Consider the following 22,623-nt stretch of genomic DNA (forward strand, 5'->3'; position numbering starts at 1 on the left):
ATACTGTCCTTGGTGCTGAAAGAAGAAGTGAAGTACGAGACAGACTGGCCAGGGAATCACAAAGGGACTGTTACAGTTATTTGAGCCTGCAGCATGGAAGACAACTTTGCTTGCTTCAAAATGCATTCGGGGCCAGTTTGTACTCTTGAAACCTGACAGACTCTTTTTGGCTTGGTTAAGCAGTCTTTTCTCATACGAATGCAATAGAAGGAGGATCCTGTCAACAAAGAAGAGACTGTTGAGATCACCACCATGATGATGAGATCCCCCTGTTCCTGTGGCAGTAACAGGACACAGCATGGACACTGAACCCTAAAAGAGTGGCAGAGATTTTTAGAAAATGGAAAGAAGAAAGGAAAGAAAAGAAAAGGCTCTGAAATCTCACTTTTGATGCCAGCGGAAGAAAGTGATGATGCACTTTTTTTCCAAAACAAAATTGCTTGTTTAATAGCATCCACTTTATTAGATAAACATTTTTCTACCTATTTTATCACCTGCAAAAAGCTAGGAAATATTCAGATTTAAACAACTAGTGTAAAAAATAGGATACTATAAAGGAAACTTTTATTGCTTTTGAAACAACCCCATTTCCTTATATCTCCATAATGCAAGAAGAGCTGTCTGCCTCCACTGTGAATCCAGGAAACGATAATGTTTAAGTCTTCTTTCTGCCAAAAGCATCTTCTCTCATCTCCGGATAATAGAAAGAACACTCAGGAAGCGGATAGAGGGGAAAGAGAATGGGTTTTCAAAATGAGTTTGTTCGATTTATGATGACTAAAAGCTACCACTGCAGAGATGTTTCCTCATTTACTAAAATGTCTTCTTGCCAAATGCCCTTCACAAATCTCCAAAACAAAGGCACACCTGCTCGAACAGTATAACTTTCCACTTTTAAGGAGCTTCCACTACTAAAAAGTGATGCCACACCTTGGGAAAAAGGATGTGTGCTCTTAAACAAGAAATTGCATATCCCTTTATCTCCTGCTGCAAGGTAGAGGCTGGAAACTTAGATTGCACTTTACCTGTGAAAATCCAAAGGCTCACCTAATTGAAATTTAAAGGTCCTTAAATAACCAAAGTTTTATTGTTCAAGTGGTAAATACAAAGCTAAGAGTTTATGAGAGATTTCAAATATTTGAGTAACCACTGTGTTTATCAAGGGCCTGCACACACACAAGACAAACCATTAAATGACAGTATAAGTCTGAACGTAATCAGGTGATCAAAAAACTGCAAAAGGGAAATGTCAGCGTGGGCTGAGCTAGTTAAGGTGAGGCTTTGGGACAAAGTGGGCCTTGAGGAAATGATTGACCACAAAAGGGGTGAGTGCAATTTGAAGACAGAAAGCACTTTAGCATGGCTTTAGAGATGGAAGTGTTCTTGAAGAATGAAGTGACCTGCTTGAGTGAAACTTGATTTGGCTACAAGTGTGTGTGTGTATTTAAATCACTGTCTGAAAGCATGCTAACAAACAGTGCTGTAATTTTTGATGAATAACACGACTCATGCAGTTTTCAAACCTTCAACACGAAATGAATGTATAAAAGTTAGCAAAGTTGTGAAAAAGTAGCAATGACGTTGTTGCCAATTTCCTTCTAGAAGAATGAAAGATAGAAAAAGACAATGTCTCTAAGTGGTACTTTTGCTATGAAATGCACATCATTCAGACATTTTAATGGTTGAACCATTAGATGGGAAATATCCACAGATTTTATTTGAACAAACTTTGAATCTTTAATAGAAATAATGTATCCTACATTTAATTGTAGAAAAATTTTTAAATGCACATTTAAAAAATAAAGAAAAAATACTTACAAAGTCATTGTTACTGCTCCCTACAAAAATAACTGTTTTGGTATATCTATTTCAGACTGTGTGTATGAGAATGTACGTGTGTTAGAATGTGATTATAATGGCATACAGTTTGTGGCAGATTATGTACAGTAAGTCTTCACTTCACCCCATCAAAAGATTCTTGGAAATTGAGACTTTAAGAGGATGATGTATAAGGAAACCAATTTTACCACAGGCTAATTGATATAAACAAGAGTTAAGCTCCTATGGCATATTTCTGGTCACCAAAACATCACCAAACTTCTAAATAAAGACCCTAAACACTTCTAATATCAAACAGTGAAATAAATGTGAGCTGTACATACATTGAAGAAAGGTGAATGCAAACCAGATAAAGATTTTCCAACCCGCTTATTCCAATTCAGGGTGATGGGTAGCCGGAGCCTGTCAAAGCAGCTCAGGGCACTGGGCAGGAGCCAGCCCTGCACGGGACACCCTTCCTTCGCAGGGCCACTCACACATACCCACACTCACTCAGGCTGGTACAATTTAGACGTGTCACTTTACCTAACGTGCACATCTTTGGAACATGGGAGGAGACTGGAGCACCCAGAGAAAACACATATAGACAATGTGCAAACTCTACACAGACAGTGGCCCTGCAGGAATTGATATTTTCCCCCCTCATCAATGTTATAGACATGATGTTACTGGAGGACTTGTTGTAGTCAATGGCTCTTAGTGAGTCACTCCTCCTGTATGCATATGCCTGATATAGTGCCCTCCCACATTGACTTTGGCCTGTGTCTTTCATCGGCCAATGGGACACCAGGAAGCATGATGCGAGCAGAAGGCTTGGTAACCATCTGGCCTATTGTTCTTGAAGATAAAAGACCACATTTATAGAGAAGTTCAGTCATCCCAGATGTCCCAGATAAGCCAGGCCCAAGGCAAACCTGCACAGCATTCCTGTTTCAGTGACCTCAGAAGGATCCAGCAGAAGGACTCCTTAGTCAAAAGATTGTTAGATGTACTATATTGTTATTTTAAGCCACTGAGTGTGGGGTAAAACCGATGCAGCATTTTAAACCTGTTTTTTCACTTAATATATTGTGAACAATTTCTTATGTTCCTAAATAGAACTCAAGAACCTTATTTTTAAATGATTTCATCATATTCCATTAAACATGTACCATAACCCATTTAACTAATGCCTTATAGTTTGACATGCTTACAATTAATTTTTAATGCTAAATTGGTGACTCAATTGGTAGCTCAATTGGCCACTTCCACTATATGTGGTTCAAGGAATGTAGGCTTTATTTTAAAACAAGTTTATGTCAATACTTTCTAAGTTGTTAAGAACTGTAGTCATGAATTAGCTTTTCCCCCTTAAGCCCTTGCACTTTGTGTGGCAAATAGTCGGTGCTCAAAAGATCTACTGAATGAAAAATGAATAAATATATTTTATAAAGAAATTTGAGAAAATAGAAGTTAACGTCCTATAAATTTCAATACAGTGTCACATCTAGGCGAAAGGTAATAGGGAAATCTTGGCGTTGGTGGTCTCTGTATGTCTGACTTTCATGTCATCCAGAAGCACTGAGAAATGAGTATTTCAACTGAACTCAGTGTTCTCACCTCAAAACTTATTCTGGTGTCCCATTCTCTCAATGTCCTGCTTAGAGTAGAGGTGACAAGTAACTTAGAATAGAGGTGACAACCTGATGAACTAATTTGTACTCAACTGATAGCTGATTGTGTTTACCATCCCCAAAGATGTGTATGTTCATGAAGAAATAGTTTGTATTGCCCCAAGTTATACAGCATTACCCATATTCTGATCTTTATGACAAGAAAATACTTTGGGGCAATCTGCTGTTGTAGGGTTTTTTGTTCCCTTTGGTTCCCTCTCTAAATAAGAATAAGTCAAAGATGGCCACATTGTAATTTTCAAGAAATTACCATCCTTTGTTAAAGCGAATCCAATATTCAATTTAGGTTTGAATTGAAATGTTTGGAAGAGGTGAAAGCGTCAAGACAACAAGTTCTTTTAGCATTAACCTCTAGGGCAACTTCTTTTGTATTTAGTTTCCTTTGGATAAGGGGAAGTACATTGTAGCCTTCATTTTTAATTAGATTTTAAAGTATATTTAATCCTCAGGTTAAAGCATATTATTCATATTTAATAGAGAAAATGAATAACCTTATGGGATGTTAGCTGTAGACTGAAACCATAGTTCTAAGCTATTTGAATAACAACATTCAAATGTCTAGAAGGGACCAAAACTTCAAAAAGACATTCTTGTTCTTTCAAACTTTGAGAAAACTCTTTCTCATCACTGCTTTTCATGGTTAACCATTTTGAATATCCACTCATTTTATTTCACTTTCCCCACTGTAGCATTCTATCTCTTCCAGAAGGAAGAGAAAGAGAACAAACATTAATTGAGCACAGCCTGTGGCTCCAAGAAATAATCATATTTATTCATATTTTGCAAATAACAAAACTGAGACCCAAATGCTTACAGAAGACATTGGTGGTAGAGCTGACACTCAGAGTGCTCTAGATCACTCCAAAGCATGTCGTTTCTGAAACTGAAAAGATTTTAGTCATGGTTCTTGCAATGTTTGTGAGGTCTTGAGCAAATAGACTCAATTTCCTCATTAGCAAAAATTTTCACCTTTCCTACCTGTTCATAGTGATGACATAGTCTTCATACCTATCTCATGGGCTTGGCATGATAATGGTTAGGAATATGTTTTAAAAGCTGCAACATCTCATGGAAATATATTGCCTTCAGCCCTAGATTCTTGATGAGTTTCAATAATGTAATGACTGGGCCCACTTATAGCCTACATAGCATCTTGGCCATCCTTGTGAGTGAGAAAGAGTAGAAATCTTTAGAGTGGCCCTTTGAACTGAGCCTCCTGGTTCTTCTCTTCATGGTGACTCATTGATTTTCTTCCTGACTCAAAGCTATCTTTGGATTTTTTTTTTTTTTTTTTACCTTATGTAATGGGGCTGAGATCTATTCACCAAGAATAGTCTTTGAAGGGAGAAAAAATGACAGTCATAGAGGAATTGTGTCTTAGAAACACATGTATTGAATCTGGTGAGAGAAGATCTGAGTTGAATTGGAACCTTTATGAACTTAGAGTTTGAAATTTCAGTTAGTGATTGTAATTACTGACTTCAGTGCATGTATTTAGTCCATCAACACCCCTTCTATTATCCTCTAAAGTCTTAGGTATCTTTCCTTTTCTTCCACAACTTTTTTTTTCCTTGGGAGCAGTTTTCCTCCTATTTTCTCATTCTGTAAAATATCAATTTTTGTGCCAAGAATTGGACACTAAATGATGAGAAACATGTTGGCCATCAATTTACTTTACGGTTTGTCAATTTATTTTTAGTGGTCCTTTAAAATTTCCACCTGTAAAATGGGAATATGATATTTGCTCAGGTCTTTTCATTCTGAATATCGTAAAGGTCTTTAGAAAACTTGTGGGTTTCTCTGAATTATACTGATTGCCTACAGTGCCTTTTTGTGATGGTGAATAGTAGTTCAGTGTTCCAGCACTTTTTTTCTCCAGAGGCAATATGCACTTAGTAAAATAATATAATATTTCTATTACGTTGAACTGTATGAGATTGCTGTATATGTAGAGAAAAATGGCCAAATACCAGCAATTTCATATAGTTCAATGTAGTATCTCAATTGATTGTTTTTCTGTATATGTGTTTACTTTTTAATATGTGGACTATACCACATCATTCCTGCTTCTCTAAAAAGAAATTGTATCATAATTTGTTTTTTTCTGAATAGATATTCTAAAGTAATTCAGTTTTCCTCTCCTGCAATCTAGAGTGATTATTCATCAGCTACTACAAGTTTGGGAACTTGAGACAGATGATATGATATAGTCACAAGGAAATGTGGTATCGCCATTTTTCAGGTGGACAAGTTTGTGACGTTTCAGTGTTCTGAGAAAGGGAAAGTTGTTCAGACTGTTCCCAGGATTAAAGAGGAAAAGCTAAGGAGAACAGATTGTGGCCTGGGCCAGGCAGCAGTGAGAAAGGGTTACTGGGAGGATCCCCAAACCTTTCCATTAGAAAATCATTTTACCTTAGAAATGAGCTTCTGACTGTTGACAGGATATCCACTTAGGGCAGGGAAGCCCAAACTCTGGGGACTACAGAGTCTTTGCTTCCAAAGCCCACTTTACCCCTTATTCCAGCCATTATATATGCTCTCATGATGAAAACAGAATTTGGTCATTTCTTTAACTATAATTTGTAATCTCCACATTTTGTTTATGAAGTATACGCTTTTTCATTACATTTCTTTCTATAAATTAGTTGTCAAAGCTCATGTTAGAGGACAATATTACAATGCCCATTGGGGTAGATATTTCTAGATATGGTAGTGAAACCATACCAAGAATAGTGGGGTATGCCTGAAGTCGTGGTCTGGGTCTGGAGTGACAGCCGTAACGTCTGTCAGGGCAGCAGTGGTTTACCACAGTAAGTCATTTGTTAAAAGGGAATTCACCACAGAATCCAAAGCAAGGAGCTTGGGAGGCAGTTAGATGTGAAAGACATGGATGGTACTTTTTTTTCCAGTTGATTATACTTTGAATACTATTGTACTGTTTTTCACTCATGAACACTGCCTGTACAGCTTTAATGCTTATAAATTTGATATAGAACATTTATTGAGTACTTTTTATGTGGCCAGTTTTGTACTAAAAGATTAACATGATTATCTCATTTAATATTTTCAAAATTTTTGCATGCCAGGTATTATTAGTACTCCCATTTTTCAGATGGGGAAAGCTAGAGTTTGAGAGATTAATTAATAAGCCTCAGATCATACAATTAGGAAGGACAGAACCAAGACGCAAACCATGATCTGTCCAACAACCAAGGCAGGTTTTTCTATGACTATAGATTATACCACTGTGATGAGCTTATAAAAAAGGACAGAAGGAAGAATCTGGCCAGACTCTCGACTTCTGGAAGAGGAATGAGACCTAAGTGCAGATCAGAGCATGTAGGATGGGTGAAACAGCTGAACACTCTTACTGTATATATACAAGAATAAAGCTCCACATTCCTGTAGCCTTATTATCAGGTACTCTGCTTCATTTATTACAAATTCACTGCCCATTAATCCCTAAGTGACCCTCTATTCTTCCATTTAGAAATCCGAAGTAATTCTAAGTGAAATAAAATGGAGACCTATACAAACCTTCATGCTCTTTCTCTTAAAGTTTGAAACACTACCATTAAAACATAAATATTCTGCTGGCCTCCACTGGCATAATATTTCTTCTCTTACATTGATTTTGCTCACCTTGGAGATGGAATTTGAAAGTAGATTAAATAATTTCAGAATCTGTGTTACTATGGTGACCCAGGATGGGGTGTATAAGATTTCTTCCCTTCATATCTTGATATTGAGAAGTCTGTCCATGTCTTTTACAGAGCCTCCTGATGTGACAGAAGGGATAATGCATAGGTAGAAGTGTTATTTCAGACACATTGGGAGAAACGCAACTCTGGAACTGGCCTCTATCTGCTCCTGAGAGGTTCAGGTATGGATAATTCTACAACTCATGTTCAAAAGTGAATGAAGTCTTGGATGGTTTGAAGCCTGGCAACCATACTGTGCTACTTATTTATGACTGTGGCCTCAAAGTATGTTCTTAGTCTTATCTCTTTTCTATCTATACTCATCCCTAGTTGATCTCAATCAGTCTCAGATGACGTTTTTAAATACCATCTATATACTAATGCTCCTAATTTATATCCTTATCAAGTACTCTTCTCTGAACTTTACACTTGAAACTCAAATGTCTTCTTGACTAGCATTTCCAGGTAAAATATAGGATGCCCGGTTAAATTTGATTTTCAGATAAACAATAAATAATCTTTTAATCTAAGTGAATACAGTATTTGGGACATACTGATATTAAAAATTATTCATTGTTTATCTGAATTTTGAATTTAACTTGACATCTGTATTTTGCTTGCTAAATTTGGTAACAGTATTCTTCAATACAACACCTCTATTTAGATAACTAAAAAAATTCCCCAAACTTCCCAAATGGAACTTCCAAATTTTCTCATCCCAACATTCTTTTCTCACAGTCTTTCTCAAATCAGTGGCAACTTCATTCTTCTTATGACTCAGACCCAAACTCTGACTTTTTGCTTTTTTCCATACCTATATTGAATCCAGTTATGAATGATTTTGATTCTGCCTTTATTATCTGTCTGAAATGTGATTACCATTACCACATCCATTGCTATTGCCTTGGACCAAGTCACAACTGCTAGACTACTGAAATAGCATCCTCGCTTTCACCCATACAGTCCCTTTTTCTCACAGAGTCAGACCGATTCTCTTTAAACATAAGTCAGAGAATGTCAGAAAGCTCTAATTTTGAGTAAGAGCCAAAGTTCTCAAAACTGACCCCTACGCCCTGTGCACAGCTGTCCTCTCACCATTACCTCTCCTTCTTCACCCTCCAACACTCCTCCTCTCACTTGCTCTATGCCGCTCTGGCCTCATTGTTCCACAAACACACCAAGCAAACCTGACCTCTGAACCTTTGCACTCCCTTCTCCTTTGCCTGGAAGTTTCCTTGACCCACATAGGCATAGCTTGCTCCCTCACTACATCCTTCAGGCTTTCAAATGCTGTCTTAATGCAGAAGCTTTCTCCCTCCTCTACTCTGCAGCACTCACTTATTCCATTTAAATTTTTCAATTTTCCTCCATAGAATTGTTTGGCACCTGACATTTACTTTTGTTTTCTTTTTTTGTCTGTTGATCCACATAGATTGTAAGTCCAGTGAGGGCAGGGATCTCTACTATTGTAGCCCCAGAACTTAGGACAGTACCTGGCTCTGTGAAAATCTGGGGAATAAATGAATGAAATCAACCATCATGTTGCAATTGTCAGATGCATAAAAACTCACAGAAGAAAACATGGATATACATATGTGTTTGTGAGTTGGAACATGCACATTTGTGTATAAAGAGGTGCAGGTGGGCATGTAGGAGTAATTGTCTTTCTGTATATGTGAGGGTCTCATATAACCTTAGAATGCTTATGTGACAGGGATTCCAAAAGCAAACTTTTCCTTCTCTTTTCTCTGTTATTACCAGTAATCCATTTATGTTTTTGTCTAATACTTTGTGTGTCTATAATCAGAATTTATTTTTTTACTTACATTATTTAGAAGAGTGACTAGGGAGTTTTTTTTCCTTAATACTTTGTGTAATGTCTCCCTAAGTCATATATTAGCAGTGATAACTGTTTATCTGGGCCCATCCCTCTTTCTCTTGGCATCAGCATGATTTCTTTTAATCACAGTCTCATTACCATCTAATTATGTAAAATTATGTCATATTAAGCATAATTTCTGCTGGTAGCCACAGGGTGGCATTCATGTTCTTTGCTATCACTTTAATGACTGATAGATTACAAGGTCACTTTAAGTACATAAATAGCCTATAGATCCTTTACAGTGAAGTTCACATTCTGATTTTTCATATTAACACTTGTAAATTGCAAAATTTATTATGCTATCCTGTTTGCACCTCATTTTGCTTTCAGAACCTCTGGTCCTTCAGGAATCCAAGATAACTCTATCAGGTGGCCTTATTTTAATATTTGACTCAGTCAAAGAAAATCGAATGAAACCCAGCAGTGGACACTGTCTTGGTATTCATTTCAACTCATCAATGATGGAAAGACTTGCCAACAGCCTTCAGCACAGGGCTCCAATTGGATGCCTGCTGCCGAAGACTAAACTGAGTAGCAAGTAGGATCATTTATCCCAAGAGGTTTGCGCCAATCCAGGTGGATTCACCAGACTAGTCCTAGAGGCAGTAAAACCATATACTTAATATTTAAACATGACTTTGATTATTAAAAGAAAACACACCTCTTTCCTCCGGGTGCCTCAGAGCCTGAAAGGCCTCCATTCTCTCATGCTCCCATGTGGGATTATTGGAGTAGGGGTTTTGCTGGCCTTCCTGTCTTCACCCTCTTCTCCATTTAGTCTATATTACCTTCCTCTTCTGAAATGATCTTACTAAAATTCTGATTCATTTTTTTCTTACTTAGAAGAGTGGGACCTTATCAAAAACTGAACTTATTTTTACCTCCCATCGACCCTTTAAAATTCATTCACTGAAAATTTCTTTATTCCCCTCTGAACAAACACCTCATGAATTTTCTAGTGACTCACACATAATAGAAAGCCCTATGATTTTCTTAAGCCACAAATATAAACTCAATACAGAAAGTAGGATATCCATTCCAATATATTAAGCAAGACTTTAATCTTCATTTAATGGAAAGGCTTCTCCCTTTCACCTACAGTGGAGGTTTCCTGCCTTCAAAGAGCAGAATACAATCAGATCCATCCTTTTCTGCTTACTCACTTGTTTTACTTCCTAGGTGCTATTATTGACTTTTTCAGGATTATAGTGCATGCAAAGAAGGAGGGGTATTAGAACAAAATATTTTTATTTGACTAGTACTATTCGAAAACAGCTTTGACTTCCTGATGCCTGAAAGTTATTTAAAGTGACTCTCTTATGTCATTTGTGGGTTCTTCAGAGGCTTCCTGGCTGGGCCCCCAAACTGTAGCTCCTTTCATTTGGGAACTACTTCCTCTTTGACTTGCTATTCCTTATGTCTCTCAACTTCTGGTTTTCTGGTGGTCCACTCCACACATACCCTCTATTGGAATTTCATTGCCCCTAGAAGCAACCCTGTTGATGCAGGATCACTTTAAACATGATCCTTAGTTCATATTTTTGCCATCGGTTTCTTATCTGGTCCCCAGCATTCATGCAACTTTAACTATCACTGAGAATAGCTATTTCCCAATTAAAGCATTTTACTCCATTATTTTGAGCTGGCCTCTCATCTTTAGATTTTTTTCAGATAGAGTCAATATTATCTTTCGTGATTTCCAACTACAGAAAATCTTTCTCAGACTCTCAGGGCAGTCTTACAAATCCTTTCTCTGGGCTTGAGAAAATTCATGTTCCCGTTGCATTTTTCTCAGCATGTTTCTCTCATCCATTTTCCTTATGGGCCAGTTGCCTAACTGGTTCTCTGCTTTGAAAAGTTCACCTCTGTCATTTTACTTTTATATGTAGTGTCTATTGTTTGGAGCTTCAAATTTAAATCCCATTACATATATTTGAAAAATATTATCTAGACTTCAACCTTGGGAACTCGTAGACTAGGTAGGTTCAGAATAACCATTCTACTGACACACACACAAAAAGAATAGATCAATTTTTACTTTTTAATCTACTGAAAGGCCTTAGAGAACTAATAAGTTGGTGAGAAATTATTAGAACAGCATCTTGGAGATCTCAGTATTTGTGGTCCACTTTTGCCCAAAAAGTATTTGCTGATCAGAAAAGACATCTAGGAAGAGGAATAGCCCTTTTGACAGCTTAGAAGAGCCAGCTGAAAAGATCTGAAGTATAGGACCTTTCCTGAAAAACTCTTGAAGAGCTACACCCTAGGTGAAAGGACAGACTTGTAAACCAGCTATTGGCACTTACCTCAGTGTTTTGAGTCCTGAGTGACTCAGGAATTTTCAGGCCCAATAATTATATTACTGTGATTCCTAATTATAGTTCCTACAGGCACCTGTATGAAACAAAGTGAAGTCCCTATCAGGGAAATTAACATCATTCTCAGCTCCAATTAATTTCATAAATATTTTTAAATATTCAATGTCTGGCACAGAATCAAAGAACCAAGCATATGCAGATAAGAAAATGCAAATGAGAAATAGTAGAAACATTGAAAATAGAAAATAAGCCAACGATTGCTCCAGATACTGAAATTCAAAACAACTTTACTCGTTAACTTCAAAAAGACAAAAGACAAGGTACAAAATGTTGGCAGAAAACTTGACACTCTAAAAAGTGGCACAACAGATTTGAAAAGAAACAAATATAAATTCTGAGATTGAAAATGCAGTAAACAAGATTACAAACTCAGTGTATTTGTTACACAGCACATTAGGCATAGGTGAAGAGAAAATTAGTGGATTGAAATGTAGGTTGGAAGAAAATGTCTATAACAAAGAACAGAAAGACGAAAGAATGGAAACTATAGGGTAATGGACAGGAGAGAGATGGCACAGTAAAATCTAATATATACTTACAATCGGGAGATGAAAATGGAGCAGTCACATATGTGAAGTGCTAATGGCCAAGAATTTTCCAAAAGTGATGCAAGAGCCCAATCCATACATGTATTAAGTCCAACAAGACCATAGCAAAATAAAAATTTAAAAAATCTCTGTCTAGACAAATCACTGTGAAATCGCAGAAAACAAAAAGAGAGGTCATCTTAAAAATAAATAGAAGGAGGGAAAAGAGATTACCTTCAAAGGAGCAATATGGAGACTCAAAGCAGTTTTCTCAAAAGCGTTATAGCTTTCGAAAGGTAGAGGAAGGCAGCGACATAATATTTTTAGTGTGCCTAAAAGAAATAATTAGCAATCTAGAATTTTGGCCCAGTGGAATATCTTTCAAAAATAAAGGTGACCATGACAACTACATGTAACATTTGATTCTAGATTGATTCTGCATCAGAAAAGAATCTGGAGAATATTACTGACACCATCAGAAATATTTGAATATGTACATTAGATAGTTGGCAGTTAAAGTATGGTCCATGGACCAGTCATATGAGCCACACTTGTGAGCTTATTAAAAACCCAAAACCATAAGCACTATCCCTGACCTACTTGATTAGATTCACATTTTAACAAGATACTGAAAGATTTATATGCAGACTACAGTTTGAGGAGCATTGTATTAGTTAGCTGTATTTTATTTATGTTAAATTTTCTGAATTCGATAATATGCAAGAAAATGTTATAGTTCAGAAAACTTTGTTCTCTCGAGACACATACTGAAGTATTTAGGATTCAGAGGATATGGTGTTTGCGATTTAATCTGAAATGCTTCCTTAAAATGATGAATGATAATAAATAAACACATATAATGATAATAAATATACATATATATTATTACTGTGATATAATTTTACAAATTGTGTTGTAAAATATTTATAGTTAGTGAATCTAGGTAGAGAGACAGATGTTTATTGTACTAATTTTAAAATTTGGAATAATCAGTTTGGAAAACATTTTTATTAGGGTTGAAAATGCACATAACCTATATTCCAACAATTTCACTACTAGATATTTATCCAAGAAAAATGTGTGAACAAATCCACTAAGGGACACATATAACAACTTTCAGAGTAGTATTGTTTGCAGTGATCCCAGACTAGGAACATTCAAATTTCTATTGACAATAGAGTGGATAAATCATGACATAAACACAGAACAGAATACTAAATAGCAATGGAAATAAATTAGCTACAGCTACAGACAATATACATAATTCTCACAAACACGATATTGACTTAAAGAAGCTAGGACTACAAGAATGCATATTGTATAATTCTATTTTAGGTGACAGATGCATAATTAAGTGGTATAAATATAAAGTTAGTGATTTATTATTGTGCAGGTCAAGATTGTGGTTACCTATAAAACAGAGAGAGATAGTTGAATCAAATCACAGCTCTGCCCTTTACCAGCTATGTCATTTTGGGAAAGTTTCTTAATCTCTGTGTGTCCTAGTTTCCTCCTTTCTAAAATGGAAGAATAAAACTAACCTGTTGGAGTAGAAGTGAGAGAGAGAGCTCAAAGAGGGAAGGTGCTGAGGATGTAGAAGCAAGGGATGCCCAAGATGAAAATTCCAGACCTCGTGAGTTTTCCTGCATGTCTGCCCTGCTTCCCCTTGACCAGCCTTGTCTACCTTCCCTGAAGAGATGAATATGCATGTTGGAGGGGAAATTAGTCCTGTTTCTATCTTTGAAAACATAACTTCATTGACTATGCATTATGTGCGATTCTAGAAATGAAACTGGTTTTATTTTTGACAAAATCTTTTTTGTCCTTTGCAGTCTCTCTCTTTCTGTATTTTTTAAAGTGTACTGTCCATTTTGCCAATTTGTTCCCATAGAAACAACTGAAAATTTACAGCTTGTTTAAGTGGGTCTGAGGAGAGGCACAGGTGGTTGTGGGAATGAAATGAATTTATACTGCAAAGCACTTAGAGCAGTGTCCGGCATGTGAAAAAAAAATGGTCAATAAATTTCATCTATTTTTACTATAATTATATATGTTTTTCCAGTAGAATAAGGAGAATACATCATATATTTATTTTTTGTATCCTTCACTCTTTCACCACCCACCCAGACTTTCCTTGCATAACATGAAGGAGCTCAATAAAGACATATTGGAAGAGATAAATGAATGAATTTTCCTCCCCTCTTCTCAGCTGGTTTTATATAGCAAGGCTCTTTTCGTGGTATCTCCTTTGGGCTTAACAGGCATTTAGACACCCATGGCATAGTGCTATTTGTATGACTTTTTAAAGTATTGGCCTCTAAAGATTTCAAAAATTGCAGGAATATCAGGAGAGATAGTGAATTAAATCTTTAACATATTAGTATGATTGCTAAAAGAATCAAAGGTTGTTAGGATAAAACTTCTAGCTGAAAGATTTGAGTTTCCTTCTTTGTTAGAGCAACCCTTCTCAACACCCTGACAGGAGGTCAGTCATTTAAGCTTTACTTAAAAGTAGGTTACCAGGAAACTTTTCTCCGGGGCGAATGCAAACACTAGATACCAGAAGGGGAGTAAGAGAGAACCAAAAAGAGGGAAAAGGGCAGAGAAGAGAGAAAAAGGGGACACCCAAGACAAAAAGGCCAGATCTTGTGGGTTTGCCTTCAGGTCCTGCCCTACTTCCTCTTGGATAACCTTACTCAACTTCCTTGAAGGAAGAGTGATGTACATGCTGGAGAAAAAAATCAATCCTGGTTTCCATCTTTTGTAATCAAAGTGTAATGACAGTGACATGTGTGATTTAAAATAGAAAACTGATTTTGTTTTTTGACAAGGTCCTTTTTGTACTTTGTGTTCTCCCTCTCTCCATCTCTCTTTTTCAAGTGAACTGTCCACATTGCCTATTTGTTTCCATGGACACCACTGACAATTTACAGGTTATTTAAGAGCATCTGAGAAGGGCAGTAGTAATAAATAAAGCCGCAGCATGGGCTATAAATAGTAAAAGTACTCTGCCCATCTTCCACCTGTCTACTTACCACTTATCAATCAAGTTTACAATAATTATTTAAAATACATTGGACTTTTCCTCCCTTGATGTGAATGGTCAGAGGGAGGTGAAGGCTTGTCAATCCCTAGCTCTTTGGATATTATAATGGAAGCTGTGGCCAATCTAAATAAAAGGGGGCATTCTCAAAGGAACCTATGGATCATTAGTTGGTGTCTGGTCCACACACAGCTGTTAGTACCTAGCTAGGGATTTTGTCCTTTTCATTATAGTGAAGGGGTGGATGGAGCAAGGAAGAGGTAGTTGCTGAGAGTTACAGCAGACAGATGCCAAAAGCAGGAGGCAGTCTCTGCATTACAGGGGGCCATCTCCATAGCATCTACAACAGAGGAGGCAAAGCAGAGAAAGCAGGAGAGCTGGGTTCCGAAGGACTGGCTGGCTCAAAAGAAGAGAGTTTCCTCCACTCAGACAAGTATACTTCCTACCCCATTCCCACCCTCTGCCCCTTAATACCATGATGCTTGGATACCACCCCCTGTTGTTTAGGTTTTAATTGAGGGAGAATATAAGGAAGGCTGAGACTCATAAGAAATAAAAGAGGGAAAGGAATAAGGGTAGGGGAGAATGAAGGAAATCTTGAATGTCAAAATGAAGTTTATTTATCCAATCCCATAAGCCTTATCTGTTAAGAATAAAGAGTTAAAGCTGAAACAGTGATAGGTGTAAAGTCATACTTTGGACAAGGCCAAACACCCCTAGAGAGTGTGACCACTCTTGTCGCTATGGACTAGTACTGGATTAGTATCCATCTATCAACCTAGGAGAGGCTGTTAGATTTGACCAAAATGTCCCCTGGTCAAATGCTTTGAAAAATAAAGAAGTTGAAGGAAATGGTTCACATTTCTGGTATGGAAATGAGCTGGTTAGTTTTAGCAATTAACCCTGCTCTCAAGTCTTGACTCAAATAATGTTATAAGGCTTGGTTGGGATTTTACCCATTAATATCAAGAGGTAGCAAAATTGTGGAGCTAAAAAGGGGCTGATTATCATGCTAGAGCACTTAGAATTCTTCTCACCAGATAAATATTCTAACTGGTTCAGTGTGAAAGAGGGGTGGAATCAAAAGAAATCTTGTCTGGCTCATCTTTATATACACACAGATTGAATCTCTAGGAAGTATGGAAATGGGACTCGTACAGTTTAGAGCACTGAACTACATATGATTTGATGGTGTATTTTATAAGACACTAAAATACTTGTCCTATTTATCAATTCTGGTAGCTTGAAATTGCACTAAATTTTGATTGTGTGAGATAAGAAGCTCTGAGTAAGTACAGTAACAGAATAATCATAAACATAACTTAGAACCTTTGTATATATCAATGATCAAAACAGTTAGAAATAAAGGTCTAATGGGGGCCTAAACCTCACGAAGGAGCAAGAGAAACTGCGTAAGAAGGGCTGGTAAAAGTGCGCTACCCCTTTAAGAAACCCAGGGAATGAGCCAAGTGGACCAAGTGGACAAAATATCCAGTGAATGATGTATAACTCAAGATGTTGAGAAACTTGTCTATTGACAGTTTCACCAACTAGACAGAAGAAATGCAAACAGATGAATAGACAAATAAATATTGCATATAGTAATAATGCATCCACTATAAATGTGGTGAGTTGATGTTTTCTGCCCTCAGGAAAGTACAGTTAAAATTGGGATAACGATTTGGATGAGAAGAGAATCAAAACTCAGGGAACCTGCGTTCAGAATTTTAAATAGCCTTGGAGACTGGGTCATCATAATAAAATATCATACACCACCAAGGAGAATTCTATTTTCCTATGTCAGTCCCGTGAGGGTTGAATGCGAAGAGGTTAAGATTCTTTCCTGCCTCTTTGTTTCTAGCAGCAGGATTCCTTGGGCTATGATGTCCATTTATGTTACAGTTTTTAGCCACAGGCAATCTGGTCTAGTTGCTTTTTTTTCTTTGTTTGGATGCTCCACTGAAGTAATAATAAGATCAGCACTGTAAAAACAAACATCTTGACCTCCGTCTTTGCTGAAACTTATTCTCTAACATTAGGGAAGTGTAAATTCTAAAGCTGAATCCTGTGGTATAGGGAGAAAAAAAAAAACCCTAAGTGAACCTCAGAAAGTTATATCTCTGCTAGTGATTTATCTTTTCTGCTTTGTAAGCTGTGATAGAAATATGGTCTTAGATATGAGGATAAAGTGTAATATCCTAGTTTTCGAAATATATATCCCCAATGCAAACTTTCTCTACTCTGAGCTGCTATATTTTCAGTTAACTGTTTTTTTCTTTTCTTTTTGAAAATTCTTTGTTCCTTATCATTATATAATAGGTCAAAATGATCCTAGGAAGTACCTGCCCTCTGTCCATTTTAGTCAAAGAAACAAGCAAAGGAAGCGATTTCCATTGGCATGTGTTTTTATCTATTGCGGGTTAATCTAGAACTTGTGGAGATGGGGAACTGGCCCTTGGGGTCATGTTCATACTGTACATACTCTGCTGCAGTTCTTCTTCAACCAAGTGCTCAGGACACATCTCTACTCAAAAACATTTCCCTGGTTCCTGAGTCTAGATTTCTTAGCATGACATTCAAAGCCCTTCAAAATATGGCCCCGACCATGCTAAGCCTTACTCTTCCTTTCTACTGACCACTTATCCCTAGAACCACAACCAGCCCACCATACCTTTAATTCTTCTTGCCTTTGAATATTCTGCCTTCTCTTTTAGGCTGCCATTTTTTTTTTTTTTTTTTTTTTTTGCTTTCTCTATCATATCCCCTCTCCAAGTCTTCTTCCTGACTACTCATCCTCAAAGATCCAGCTTAAATGTTACCTCTGTGAAGTCCCCCTGAACAACTCTCCTGATGCTGATGTAATAAAACATCCCTTTACTTGTCTCTTCTCTAATAAACTGGCTTACTCAAGGTTAAGGATGGTTTCTCATTAACCTGTCTATTCCCTAATGCCCAGTAGAATGTTTAACACATACTAAGCACCCATTATGAAAAAAAATGAGGAAATAATGGATAGATACTAGTGAAATACAAATATTGGTGAAAAGGAACAACTACTTTAAACTTACATACTGTCTTTTTGAATATGTTATTTTTATTATTATTTGCACACTTATATTATGCACATTAATTTTGTTATTAGAAAATAAGCAAAAATTATAACTCAAAAGAAATCACAAAGTTCATTCTTTGTGATTCTAGTCTGTAGAAGAACTTCAGATTTACATGATATGGATAATTATTTTGATTATCTATTTTTCCATTACAAGTTGCCCTAAAACCTAGAGGCTTAAAATAAAAAAATAATTATTTTATTCAAAATTTTATGGGTCAGGAATTCAGAAAGAATTTGACTAAATGGTTGCTCCCTATAGTTGGAGGTTCTCCTCCAATATGATTGGTCTATACATGGGCTCTTCAGTGCTCCTTGGCTTCTCTCTCTTCTCTCTGTGACATCACATCCTCCAGGGCCTTTTCAGCTAGTATGGATTTCTTACATGATGATCTCTGAGTTGCTACACTTCTTACCTAATGGCTGTCTCTCAGAGGCAGGAAGGATGCCTCCAGACCAGTTAAGAATGATTTGTCCCTGGAACTGGCACGAGTGACTTCCTTCATACTTCATTGGTCAAAGCAGACAGAGTCCAACTAGATTTGATGGAGTGGAGAAATAGACATCACTTCTTAATGGGATATGACAAGATTACATTAAAGAAAAACATGTGAGATAGAGCATGTTTATATATCTTTGGGAAATATAACCTATGAGGTAATTAACATATGTTGTGAAATCAGTGCCCAAGGGACCTTGTCACAAAAATCAATTAACCATCTTGAAATACTCAATGCCTTTCACTGTCATAAGGTTTAATCCAATGTAAGCTGCTTTGTGTATTCTCTCTGTCATAGAGAAGAGAAGCACAACCAAGCTCACTGTCTATCACCTAGACCTTTTGATCACATTTATCTTCTCCAACATACTGTAGAATCACAAGTGAGAATAAGTTCCACTTCATATTATGAGTACTTACCCTTGTAGAAATCACTTCCTCTAAAGTAGCTTTAGGTTAATTCACAGGTGATCTTTTGAGGCTGACAGCATATAGGACAAGGTTTTTCAAACTGTAAGTTATGTTCCAATTAGTGGAACATGAAATCAGGTTAGTGGGTCAGGGCCAGTAGTTAAAAATAAAACGTTAAACAAATAGAATGCAAAATATCGGTTACACACAACATAACACATACATACATATACATAAGTATGTATAGGGGTGTGTGCGTGTGTGTTTGGGAATACTGGATTGCATCATAAACTCTATTTCTAACTGTAAGCCATAGTCAAAAATGTTTGTAAAGGCCCTAAAATAGAGTATCTGTGTCCTTTTCTGAACCCTTTCTTCGTTCTACTTTCAAAGGCAAAACACGAGACTAGAGAGACCATGGATTTGATCCAGCATGACGTTTCCGATGTTCTTATGAAAAATATTTTGTTTGCGGCTCAGAATGACAAATAGCTCAGAGTCCAATAGAAACATCATTTTCTAAGAGAAGAAATTGCTTTACAGACAGTGTACAGCAGAATAAAATATCTCACCTCCACAGCTTATGCCCTCTGTCACCTATAAAGGGTTTTTATCTGGCTTTTTTTCCTTTCCGCTTTCAAACTTACATTTGGTTGGCTAGATTTCCCAAGAGCTTAATTCTTCACCTATCCGATGTTTCTGACCCTTGACAGACTACAAGAGATTGTCTAGGTTAGATCCTGAAGTCCTGAGAAATGCATAGTCATGTGGTGATGGCCACATCTGATTACATCGGGAAACTGCCCCAGCCTCAGCACAGGTGTAAAGGTGCGGCGTAGAGATGTTTTTTCAGATACTGATCTTTCACACACCTCACAGTCTCCTTCTGACAAAATATGTCATCCCTCTTGTTTTAGTCACACCTGTAAAAACACAACAGCTTATCCTAGTGTCTATTTTTGACTTTCCAAATCCAGCCATTTTAAGATAATAGTTTGTTATGAACAGCGAGTATAGTTTACAAATGCTTTTCAAATATATTCTTTCACTTAATTTTCATTTTAAAGTTGGAGAAGTTGAGGCTGAGAGAAGCTAAATTGCTTGTTCAACATATATTAAACAGAACGCCAAGACTTGACTTTTGACTCCAAATCCTACACCATACTGCCCTTGGCCAGAGAAAGATGGGCCTGAATTAGCTCTCTGTACTTCTGCAATTTTCTTGATTTTATTTTAAGTTTCTTTCCTACGGATGCCTTCAGGGCATCTATCCATTTACCGGTCCAGCTCTCAAAATCAAGAGATAGTTCAAATTTTGCCCTACTTCGAAAAGTTAATGTCACTGCAAAAAATTAAAAGGGATATAAGGGAAAGAATCCAGTGATGGCCAAGGAGAGGTATTTAACATTGGCACCACATCTGGCTTGGCTTGTCAGATTTCTGTACCTCTGCTTGGCCCTTGATTTGGGTATGTGGCTATTGAGACCCCCAAAGAGTAATCATATAACACCTCTATGTTGTTCTTAGAGATGTATATTTTTTACAATTTATTTTTCAGTTACAGTGACATACAATATTATGCTAGTTTCAGGTGTACAACATAGTGATTAGACATTAATATACCTTATGAAGTGATCATCCCTGTAAATCTAGTATCCATTTGACACCATACGTAGTTATTACAATATTATTGCCTATATTCCTTATGCTGTACTTTACATCTCTGTTATAAAAAGTACAGTTAATTTTTATAACTATTTATTTTTACTTTTAATTCCTTTTACCTTTTTCACCCATTCCCCCAACTCCCTTCTCATCTGGTGACCACTGATTTGTTCTCTGTATCTATGAGTTTGTTTTTGTTTTATTTGTTTATTTTATTTATTTTTTTAAGATTCTACCTATAAGTGAAATCATATGATGTTTGTCTTTTTCTATCTGGCTTATCTCACTTAGCATAATGCTAAGTATATCTATGTTGTTGCAAAAAGAAATATTTCATCTTTTTTATGGCTGAGTAATATTTTGCTGTATATAGTACCACATCTTCTTTACCCATTCCTGATGTCTATTAATAGACATTTAAGTTGCTTGATTATTGTAAGTAATGCTGTAGTAAACATAGAGGTGCATATATCTTTTCCAATTAATGTTTTGGATTTCTTTGAATAAATACCCACAAGTGGAATTGCTGGTTCATGTGGTAGTTCTAGTTTTAACTTTTTAAGGAAACGCCATGCTGTTTTCCATAGTGGCTGCACCAATTTATAATCCTACCAACATTGCATGAGAGTTCCCTTTTCTCTATATCTTTGCCAATATTTGTTGTCTGTTGATTTCTTAACAAGAGCCATTCCAACAGGTGGGAAATGATATCTCATTGTGAGAGACGTACATCCTTTAAGTGTATGTAATATGCAAAAAAAGGTAGAGACTTTGTTTAGACATTTTTTGTGTAGATTTTCTAGGTACCTTAGGAATTTGTCAATTTAGTATAACCATTGTAAGCTAACAAACAAGGGTTCTTCTACTAGTTCTGTGCTATGGGGTGAATTCTATCTCATTAACTAAATAACTTAAGTATATTTAGAACATAACAAGCTATATTATTATATACTGCATTCCAGTACTACACTTCCCTTCCATAGCAGAATATTGGTGAAACTCTCATCGCTATGTGACCCAAGGAAATGTCTGTGTTCTCATCATTTATAGACTTCTTTCATGTTCTCCTTTTTGGAGGGGAGTTAATTAGCCTTACTCATAAATTGTGGGTAAAAATAGGAAGGCTGATACCCTAATTACAGATATAATTCACGTATCCAAGGCCTGAATAGTGTGAGTCTATAAAATAATGACACAATTATGTTGATATCCAAATTACAATGGAGAGCTCCCATCCCGCCTTAAGTTCAAGAAGTCTAGCCTTTTTGCCACATTGCTGTTTCCCAGAGCCTACTCATACTTTCTCCGCAAGTCAACCTGAGCTTCTCTTCCTGTCTTAGCCAGTCTCTGGCTCCCGACTGCCTCTCTGAACTTCCGCTTGACACCGCTGGCCTTCTTGAATCTGACTTCCTTTAAGTTTTCCTGTTCCTTTAGTACCACAATCTCTAGGCTAATGGACATTGCTACTACCTTTCTTTCAGGCTCCAGAGGGGACATGGCTTTCTCCTGAGTTACTTCTTCTGAAATATAACTGGGTCCTCCAAATATTGCAAAACGCGGCCCTTCCTAAAGACCATACACCCAAATCAAATTTCAGAGTTTTTCAGTGGACATTTCTTGCCTAGCTCCTTGATGTTGCCCACATGACAGAAACAAGGTTATACAATCCCCATTTTCCACTAATTACTAAAGATCTCCAGGTTCTCTGTATTTTAGAATCCAGACCCAACAGAAATCCCCTGATCCAGAACAAAAGCTGTTGCTCCTAAGAAAAATGGTTAATGCTTACATCTGTGTAATCAGATGGGCTTTGCAAAGCATTCTCTCATAGACAAGAGACTCCTTGCCCTAAAGGCAAACACCAGAAACACAAATGACTCATGTTTTTAAAAA

The 22,623-nt window shown here is 36.8% G+C and overlaps 1 protein-coding gene across 3 annotated transcripts in view; it reads left to right on the plus strand.

Annotated features, from left to right (window-relative positions):
• GTF2A1L (general transcription factor IIA subunit 1 like) overlaps positions 1–22,623 on the plus strand; it is a 495,737-nt gene that overhangs the window by 434,251 nt on the left and 38,863 nt on the right. For all 3 annotated transcript variants that reach the window (XR_004952123.1, XR_004952124.1, XR_004952125.1), the window contains exon 11: positions 7,286–7,395. The gene's annotated coding sequence lies outside the window, so the exon portion shown is untranslated. The remainder of the gene's footprint in view (positions 1–7,285; positions 7,396–22,623) is intronic.

This window comes from Rousettus aegyptiacus, unplaced genomic scaffold (genome assembly GCF_014176215.1).
Source record: "Rousettus aegyptiacus isolate mRouAeg1 unplaced genomic scaffold, mRouAeg1.p scaffold_m13_p_7, whole genome shotgun sequence".
Lineage (NCBI taxonomy): Eukaryota > Metazoa > Chordata > Mammalia > Chiroptera > Pteropodidae > Rousettus > Rousettus aegyptiacus.